At 36.7% G+C, this 10,701-nt stretch overlaps 1 long non-coding RNA gene across 1 annotated transcript; it reads right to left on the bottom strand.

The window, feature by feature from the left end:
• Positions 1 to 6,024: 6,024 nt before the first annotated feature.
• LOC107582846 (uncharacterized) lies at positions 6,025 to 8,880 on the bottom strand. The gene is made up of 3 exons (XR_001608980.1): positions 8,811 to 8,880; positions 8,294 to 8,430; positions 6,025 to 6,121 (listed from the first exon to the last, which is right to left on the bottom strand). It is a non-coding gene; the product is annotated as an uncharacterized lncRNA (long non-coding RNA).
• Between the last annotated feature and the right edge of the window lie 1,821 nt (positions 8,881 to 10,701).

Genomic DNA, 10,701 nt, shown 5'->3' with positions numbered 1-10,701 from the left:
TCAAAAGGGTGAGAGCTGTCAAGTGGTCTGGAATTCCACTACACTCTTTTCATGGGAATGCTCGCATGTTTCAGCTCTCCTTCCTGGCTATAGAATTGTAAGGTTCTGCAATATCAGCATAAATCTTTATCATACTCAATTTTTTTTTTTTATCCTCACCAAGGCCGGATATATTTGATATATTCCCTCTCTCTCTCTCTCTCTCTCTCTCTCTCTCTCTCTCTCTCTCTCTCTCTCTTTTAACAAGTTGAATCACAGAGATGCCCATCAAGCATTGCAAATTGATTTTAGTCTTAAACATTTATTAGATTACCACGGCCGGAGCAAACAATCAAAAGGGTGAGAGCTGTCAAGTGGTCTGGAATTCCACTACACTCTTTTCATGGGAATGCTCGCATGTTTCAGCTCTCCTTCCTGGCTATAGAATTGTAAGGTTCTGCAATATCAGCATAAATCTTTATCATACTCAATTTTTTTTTTTTATCCTCACCAAGGCCGGATATATTTGATAAAAAATGCAGTAAAAACATTAATATTATGAAATACTTTTGCCATTTAAATGAACTCTTTTCAATTTCAATATATTTTAAGTTGTAATTTATTGCTTTGAAAAAAAAGTTGAATTTTCAGAAGCCATTTCTCCCGTCTTTAGTGTCACATGATCCTTATATATATATATATATATGCTGATTTGATAAAAAAAAAAAAACATTTATTATTTTCATCAATGTTGAAAACAGTTGTGCTGCTTAATTTTTGTGGAAATTGTGATACTTTTTTTTTGGTTTCTTTAATAGTTGAATAATACAAGTTTTGCTATGGCTGGTTGGCGCCAAACTTTAGACTCTGTTTCAAACTTTAGATGTTTTTTGTAACACTATTAATGCTATTGTTGTCATCCCATTGTCCTCCTCCAGCCCAGCAGAACCCGGTTGTGCCTGTGGTGCCCCGGCAGCAAGAGATCGTCATGAACAGACAGCAGCGCTTCTTTCGCATTCCCTTCATCCGACCAGGAGACCAATACAAAGACCCTCAGAACAAGAAAGGATGGTGGTATGCACACTTTGATGATCCATATATATATATATATATATATATATATATATATATATATATATATATATATATACATATTCAAGATTATTTGATGAATGGAAAGACTAAAGAAGACTAAAATAGAAATCTTTTTTTAACAATAGAAATTATTTTTACTGTCACTTTTCCTCAATTGATTGCATCCTTTCTGAAAAGTATCAATTTATTTTTTTTAAACTTAATAGTTAACATGTATATATAATATTTAATATATTTTAATATTTTAATGTTCATTTTTATTTAATAAATGTTTTCATAGTTTTTATGTAATTAAATTAAACCATTTATTGTCCAAAATCCCATTATGCCTAGGGTGTTTCCACTACACCACAATAACTGTTGCAAGATACAAATGAAAAAAATGTTTCACATGCACAATTGTTTTATTTTGTTGTTTTTTCCTCTCATACCCTCACACACTTTCTGTGACACGCCAGTGCAGCCTTAGCTCTCAGTGGTTTTCAGAGTGAAATAGATTTTTCTCCCTCCATTATCCACCATTTTAATCCCATTTTCATCTCTCTCCAGTCACACAAAGAGAGCTGGGATAGCAGGAGCTCATGGAGTTCTCTGAGCAGGCATGCAATCAGGGTTATGATTAGAATGTCAGAGCGGCTGCGAGCCGACCTGCTGTTCAGTAGTGGACTAGCACACACTGGATCTAAAGCCTGAATTATCGCCAACCTGTCATAAGGCGAGTCCCCAAAAAAAGGCAACCACAAAAAAACCTAAGAGCAGCCCCACCTCACACATTTAGCTAGATCCTAAGAAAATGGGGGTGTTCAGATGTGCTCTTCTTTTCAAATGTGATTTTCAATCACAGTCCAGGGATGCCGAGGTCTGCAAATCTGCCACCTTGAAAAGGCAGAGGGAAATGGATGGAGATCTGTTTGAAAGGGCTGTTCACAAAGCACATGGAGAACTGCTCCATCAAAAGGTGGCACTGCCAAGACCCAGGACAAGCCTCTTGAAGTTAATCTCTAATTAGCTGAATCAGCAATGAAACAAAAGCGAACCAACAATTATTAGTTTAGAGAGTTTGTGGGAATGAAAAGCAAAGTCCAGAGGGAATGATTATACATTGACTTCGGACCCAATGAATCACACATAGTTCAACAGTTCAGAAATGGCAAGACCAAAGATAATTAACCCAAACAAACTATGAATTTTAGAATGAGACAAGGGAGCAAGCACAGGAATGATGAATGAATGAGCATCGAGAGTCTTGCAGCTGTCTGGCTTAAAAAGTGAGTTTCCTTTTTTGGTTGCTTTATAACCAGTTGCTTGCTAACAAACATTCAATCTAGAATATATGTATTGTTCAGGGTGTCATTTATAGCACTGCTAGCTGTGTTTTAAAGATCTGGAAGATGCTTTTACGCAGTTTTTGAGGTCAGAGATCTGTGTAAAGCGAGTCAGACTTTTGTGTCATAAAAGAGATGTAGGATCAGTCCCTGACATTAGCTTATATACTTGAGCAAGACATTTAACCCCACATTTGTTTTAGCTTTTGTGTTAAAGAACCATGTGCTCAAATTCTTCTAGCTGGCTGTGTTTATGGTAAGAATAAATATATGTGAAATATATTTCATATATTGATATATGTCATATAGAAATTAAATGAAATAAAATTAAATAAATAAAATGTTCAATTAAATCTTTTAGACATTAAATAGAACAATGTCAACACAGAATGACTGATTTGCTCAGCTTTCATTACATGAATATGGTCTGCAAAAAATAAAAGCATATATTACAAGGAACTTATCCGAAACCAAACACTATAGCCAAGTCACCTTTATACCTTATAGCACAGATTGTTTCAAATCAGCTTCACAGTGTTAAACAGGAAAGTAGCAGAATCAATGATGCAAACTTCAAAAATTAGGCGAATCCAAATTTTTGCTATATAGTAAGTTTTATATATAATGAAATATTTTATAAATATATTTTATTACATTATAGTAATATAAAGTTCAATATTTTTTTATTTAATAATATTTACATTTATACACAGTATAATTATTTTGTTTCAAAGATGTGTTGAAATCCTGTCAAAAGCAGTTATCAGACCACTTGTCACTTCCGTGCCTAGTGTTTAAAAATATGAGGGCAGTTCTTATGGTTTGGAACACAAAGCTTGGAATGTGCCCTCGCCGAAGGAGAGTACGTGGAAGGAATTCGCCCATCTCTGTCGCATTATGGTATGGGGTAAACACACTTGTCTGCCGCTGGTGGGAAAGCTATGCTTAGCTTGGCGTGGGGCAGGAGGGGGTGCATGGGGTTCTCTTTGAGTTTTTGTATGGGAATGTGTGGTTACTCAGTGAGACTGCTTTGAATGTGAAAGAGCACCCACCACAGAGAGACAGCCCAGGCGGCCGGCCCGAAAAGATGGGTTGGCAGCTGCACGGCACGAAACCAATGTGACTGTGAAGGGGCAGCACGGGGAGCATGCAGTATGTGGTAGAACCCTCCTGGCACCTCACGCCAGCTCTACTTTCCACGCCACTCACTCTCCACCCTGGGACCTCCACCAACAACCCCTCCAGACCCTGGCCCACACCCTCAGTAATCCCTCAGGAAAAAGAGGGCTATGCAGGAGGTCCCCTCTGACAGCCCTGACTCTAACGGTGCTACGTGTCCTTGCCTGTCGTCACTCTATACGTGTACAGCTGAAGGAAGCAATGGGATGGGTAGATGACAGATAAAACAGTTTTTCAGAAAAGCGGCTGGGGGAAACATGATGCTCTACACCACAGGGATTTCTTCTGCTCGTCAAGCTCCATTAGTACCTGATGCAGAGCCTTTTCTCATTTTTGCCTCTCCCAGATCATGTCTGAGCGGGTGAAAGGTTTAGATGTTGAGGTTAAATAGGCATTATTCTCTCTGTCATAAACAAACCTTCTTTCTTTATTTCTTTCTTTAATCAAATTAGATAGATAGATAGATAGATAGATAGATAGATAGATAGATAGATAGATAGATAGATAGATAGATAGATAGATAGATAGATAGATAGATAGATATGCAAAAATTTACCAACAAATTTTAAATGTAAATTAAAAAATTCTAAAATAATGAAAATAAAGAACTTAATGTCATGTTACATGGGTTGTTGAAATGCTATTTCACAATGAAATATCTAACCACTCTGTGCACCTGGCACAAAGTAGACAAGCTGAAGACAGGCCATATGCACTCTGGAAAAACATCCATCTAGCTGAAGACACACAGGAAGTTTTGTAATGAGCTCTGGAGTTGGGCCAAAAAACTTGCTAAGCAACAACGATACTATTTTGTCCAAGTTGTTTTTTGTTTGTGTGTGTGTGTGTGTGTGTGTGTGTGTGTGTGTGTGTGTGTGTGTGTGTGTGTGTGTGTGTGTGCCTGTATACCTTTATTGTATAGAAAGGAGAGGTTTGTGGGGGAGAGAGAAGAGACAGTAAGCCTGCATCCAATCTTTTTTAAAACTTCCTGTGTAAGAGAGAAATGGCAAACAAGTGATGAAAGGAGCTCATTCTCCCAGTGAGAGATCCATAGGAATTCTTCAGGCTCACTTAAGCAGAACCACACACACGCTGTCCATCCGACATGATCAAATTCACAAAGCTTCCAGTTTATCTCGCACCTGAAGCATCTGCTCTGGACACCTCCCATCTTATCTTAAGGTAGTCTGTCATTATGAATCTATGATTACACACAAATGCGATCTGTGGGTGAACACACATTCATTCACACACCAAAACCCACAGACGGCCCACACTTTGCTTAAAAAAGCCCTGATGGTATATGTACAGTTATGTACATATTATAGAGGGTTTTTTTTCTCTCATTCAGAGCTGAAACAAAGATACAAAAGACATCTTTTAGTGTCATCCAGTCTATTGTCTTAATAGTATTTTTCAGTTTTTTATAACCATTTCTTACTATGTGTCAGTAAGTTGTTATTTTAGCATGTGTGTTTGGCTCAGTGTTATTTTTTTAGGATTACTGATAAACTAATGTAGTTTGATTTGTATTAGTTATCTATTTTAGTTTTAGTTACAGTTGTAGTAATGTTGTCATTTTATTAGTTTTTTATTATGTCTATATAGGTTTTTTATTAAGTTTTAGTTTTATATAATTTGAGTTATTTCAGTACTTCAACATACAAAATGGAAATGAAATAATATATATATATATATATTGAATGCATTTATATATATGTACATGTATATGTGTGTGGCTGTACATACACATATGTAGTTGTTTTTTGGTGTTTGGCTTTTAATATTTTGAATTGTTTTTAGCTTTATGTTTTTGTTTTCATTTAAATGTTTAGATTTGAAATGTTGTTGTATGCATTTGTCATTTTTATTTAATTTCTTTTATTTTCTTAAATGTGTATATATTTATATATATACATATATAGTATTTATAGAGTTTTAGCTTTTAGTTTTAATTACTTTTTTTATTTGTAAGTCGCTTTGGATAAAAGCGTCTGCTAAATGACTAAAAGTAAAAGTAAAGTAAGTATTACTGCATTAGAATCATGCATTTACTGGACAACTGTGTGCAAACAGAGGCCTCGATGACTGAACTTTTTTTTTTTGGCTCTTTACATCCATCCATCCTTCATAAACATTATAGTATATTTAATTTGGTAATCTGGGCTTTTTATTGGTCCCTTTCAGGCTTCAAAAGGGATGCAGAAGTGGTTTGTGCAGTTTGTATGCATTATTTCAAGTCTTGTGAAAGACACATGACAAAGCACATGATAACTTTGTGTTGCAAATAGGCCAAAATTTAATTTATTATTCAACGATAATCTTCCCCTCCAGTAAGCTGATAGCTATTGCGACCAGAACGATGATTCAGTGAACTGAGAATGATTCGAATGAATCAAAGATTTTCAGTGAGAAAAATAAATAAATAAATAAATAATTGTGTGGACCTTTTTTATGATGCTTTTTAAGTTTTTTTTCTCTCTCTCTTTCAGTTGAGTTGAAAAGTGTGACCAGATATTCTGCAAATCTTCACCTTTTGTGCTCTAAGAAAGAAAGAAACAACATGAGGGAGAGTAAATTATGGCAATTTGAATTGTGTGAACTATTCATTTCAATGGAGGCTTGCAGTTGTTGAAGTAAATTTCTGTCCGTATTTCCCAGGATATAAGGTCTTGAAATATTTTGGGCTTCCTAAGGAACAAGGCAGCAAATAACCCCTTGGGCCCTATCAGTGAAATCTACACCACAGAATTATTTCACATTCTCTGTCTATGTTTTCAGTGACCACCTGTTCAGCTTTCTGCTGAGGACTGATCTGTGTCCGACTCTATTGTAGTACTCAAATATTCTTTACATTTATTACTGGCCAAGAAACTAAAACCTTTTCCAGTGTCCCCCCATCATTTTCTGGAGCTTTACTATCATCTCACCATGGTTACATGTCTTTCTTCGCCATTTAACCAGACAAGCTGAGCAGAGGAAAAAGTCTTGTTAGATTTCTATATGTCTGCCCGGCTGTCTCGTATAGCACAACATGCTGTCAAAGAGAATTCTGGGAACTCCAGGAGTGTGCTGCTCCTACTACAAAAGGTTTAGATTTACAGGGATTTCTGTAACACTGAAATGTTTATAGAAGGAGGCTTCAGTTTTAAAAGTTTGGTTTGAAAGAAGGTTTCTTACAGCTTGTAGATTCCTCCGAATGTCTATAAATGAAAGCAAGGCTCTTTATTGTACAGCACATCTACATTTTTACTGCAGACTGCATATTGATATGCAAGACACATGCAAGACGTACAGTGTAGAGCCAAAAGGAATGTCCATATAGTGAATGTGTTGGGTTTATATATGCATTCGAAACCCCAATAGGCTGTAAAATAAAGTCTACACTTCTAATAGGATGCAGAAGACCTCTAAAGTGATACAGATGTTCTATGTGCAGCATCACTTCTTTTAGTACTAAATGAATGTGTAGACACTGAATGGATATGGCCACAATGTCTAAGTGGTGAAATACAGGCATCTGTGGGCCAGTCATGTAGAAACAATTGTATCTCCTGCCATCTGAATCAAATTGGCCCTGCTTTCAGTGGGCATCATGCAGTCTTTAGAGTTACACAGGGATGGTAATACAACTTGACTATTATTAATATATCCTAGGCCTCATACATAGACAACTCACCTAAATTATGCTAATAAAGGCAGATTTTGACCTAAAAGGGAATGCAAAACTGAATACCTCCAATGCCTTCTTGAAACAGGCCACTGCTCAAAGGAGGATTATAAAAACATTAGTCACAGAATCCAGATTTCAATGACGCCACATATTTCAAGTCACTGCTGATTACTCTGACACCGTTTGTAGAGGGTTCTGGCTTTCAGGGGTAAAAGGAAGCCACATTGCACTGAGGCACATGGGAACAGGATACTCGGTCTGCCTCCTCCTGCACTTTAGTGAACTGAAAATATTGTATCTGTTTCAAGAATGGATAATTTTTAGACTGTTTAATGTGTTTTGATTTATGGATGACCCATAACAAGTTTCATTTCCACTGGTTAAAGAGATAGTGTACCCCAAAATGAAAATTATGTCATAATTTACTCACCTTCACATCATTCCAAACCTGTATGACTTTATTTCTTCTGCTGAACACAAAATATGATATTTGACTTCCACTTTATGTGCAAAAAAACAAAACAAAACAAAAAAACATTTATCAGAATATAATTTATGCTCCACAGAAGAAAGAAATGTTTGGAACAACACGTGGGGGAGAGTAAATGATGACAACATTTTCATTTTGGGGTGAACTATCCCTTTAAGGGATACACTGCAAAAACCCTACTCTTAATGAGTGCAGTAAGATTTTTCAGTATATTTATATTCTAGAAACACTCTATAAAAAATAAAATAAAATACAATACAATAAAAGTCTTAATATATTTAGCATTTTTGCTTCTAAAGTAAATTTTTATTATTTTGAGGATTCTTTTTTACTGAAGTATAAAAAATTGATTAAAATAATTAAAAAGTAATTAATGTTAAGTAATATGAATATAAGCATTTTTATCAGTCTAGTGTGTTGCATCAGGTTGCTAAAAGTTAAAGTTAAAAAATTGTTCAATATTAATAAAATGTATAAAAAGTTATTAATAAAATAATTGAATGTTCTCTGTAGTAATTTTCAAAAAATACAGTTTGAGATACATCACCAAACGTTTTTTTTCTGATCCGTATGACAGCAATCCCACTTTTCTTCGCCTTGACCGAGATGAAATTCAGTCCCACTGCAGGCGATGAAGGTGATCTGGAGGCCGTCAAACATCTGGAGCTTCTCCCGTTACTTGTGCGGCACTGAAACAAGACCACATTTCAATGAAAGACAGGTGGGTCAGATTCAACTGAGAATTAACATTTTGCACAAATAATATACTGTAAAATTGCTGAACCAGAAGTGTGAAAAAAATCTCATATGTTTGAACAGGTTTGCTTCAAGTTTTCCCACTTTAGAAAAGAACCATGTACAGTTTTAGATATTGCAGCATGTCTTTGAAGCCACCAGGGGGCATTGGTAGATTCTGATTCAGGACTCAAGTACCTTTTGAACATACTCCACTGCCCTGCAACTAACTTTTGTAAGAAAGAAAGAATACAAACATAAGTAACCCTCTTAAAAGATATGGCGCACGTGACGCAACCAGCATGCCCACCCCCATCAAAACATGACGCCCTACCCGTCTCATTATGTCTGATGCAAAAGAGCTTCGGCAGAACAGCAGCCTGTGGGTGTCAGATCAGAGTACCTTAGAGTGATCGCTGGCAATAGCAATAAAAGCTCTGTGGTGGATCTGAAAGACAAGAATGTAAATAAACACACAGACAGCACGGCACTTTAATGGCTTGTCACACTAGTGCACTATCGCACTGCCCAGCAATGTAGCGCTCCCGCCACTGGTTTTATTCAAGAAAGAGGATTAGCCAGTGGCCCACAGAAGCATCGCTTCGGCTTAAACCATTTTGCGTGGACGGGGTGAGAGGCGGTGGGATAATGCCATTTTACATCCCTGTGTTTCAGAAGCTCATGGAACCTTCAGCATGATTTGAGCCTCTCTATCTGGTACTGCAAAGTCCAGAAGAATGACAGTGTGAGAACAAAACGTCATCTATGGACGAGATTTCAGAATACAAGCACCAACTGATCTAAAGGGAACAATATAGACAGAAGCATACAATAATTTGACTTTGGGATTAAAACGGTGTGTGTTCTGTAAGATTGTAGTGATAAATGAACTAAACTTTAAAACATTTCCTAGAGCTGGTATTGTACAAGTTATCTGAACTTGGAATACAACAACAGCCACAAAAGTCAATGGGCCTCATTCATGAAACACGAGCGGAACGAATTTTTGTGTAAATCGTTCGTAAAGCCATTCTGACGTAAACATTCGAATTCATGAAAATGTTCATATTTTCAAAATGTTAGTTGGTAGGAAAGAAATTTACACCTGCTCCCTACCACGTGTAAATGGTGCGTAAAACGTTCTGTGTTCATTTAGGCAAACTGATGACACTGAATTTGATGCACTGCCATTATATTTTACAAGGACGTTGGGCCGGAATTTTATTTTTTATTTTTTTGGTAGCTGAGAGTTGCTAAACTGTTTAGCTTTGGGTAAAACCATAGACTGTATAAAAACATGGACGTAGTGTCCGTGACGTCATCCGTAGATTTCCGAAGAGCGTTTTTGAAGCTTAAAAGTGGGCGGAGGCGGCCGTCGCCATCTTGGCAGCACGGGCAAAGACGCGGGAGCAGGTTGCTGAAGCCACGCCCACCTAGCTCGACGGTGATGACAGCAGCGGCAATCCACCTGTCACTCAAGTGGCCACGCCCTTAATTATGCAGAACTTTAAGGCTTAATATAATTTAAACGGATGAGTTATAAAAAAATTCACCCCCCTCACAGTTGTCATGAAGGGCAAAATTAGCTATATAGACCAAAATCACGGAAACCAAGGTCCGTTTTACACGAGAATTACTCAGAATTTACTCCTATATTTAGGAATGTTTCATGAATGAGGCCCATTGTCTTTTTGCTTGTATGAGTCTGTCTCATGTGTATGTCTATGCGTGTCTGTGTGCGTAAATATACATCCTAGGAGCTTCCCAAGGGTCCTGTGATGGACATCACTCGGGCCTATCACAGGAAACATGTGTTCTCACACCTGCTTGAATGCTTTTTATCTCTTGCAGTTCATATCCATCTCTCCTTGACCTAAAACCTTGCATTTATTACAGCTTTAGATTAAAAAGTAAGGTGCCGGTAAAGTGTCAATATTCACACAAACACAGACCACAAACCACCAGAGACATTAGACATCCAGAAAGGAAATGTATTGATTTTATTGTAGTTGATTTACAGGAAGATAACTACAAAATCAACTAAAATATAGCTATATAAATACACACTGCCATTTAAAAGTTTCATATATTCAAGGGTCATATACTGTATATATATATATATGTATGTCTTGTGGAGTATAAACATCCGCTATGTGAAATAGCTTATTCAAGATGGTAAAAAAATAACATGCAATTTTCATGAAAATTTCATGTTATTTTTATAT

Source organism: Sinocyclocheilus grahami, unplaced genomic scaffold (assembly GCF_001515645.1).
Source record: "Sinocyclocheilus grahami isolate Dianchi unplaced genomic scaffold, SAMN03320097.WGS_v1.1 scaffold47.1, whole genome shotgun sequence".
Classification (NCBI taxonomy): domain Eukaryota; kingdom Metazoa; phylum Chordata; class Actinopteri; order Cypriniformes; family Cyprinidae; genus Sinocyclocheilus; species Sinocyclocheilus grahami.
This window is presented reverse-complemented; position numbering and strand designations above follow the sequence as displayed.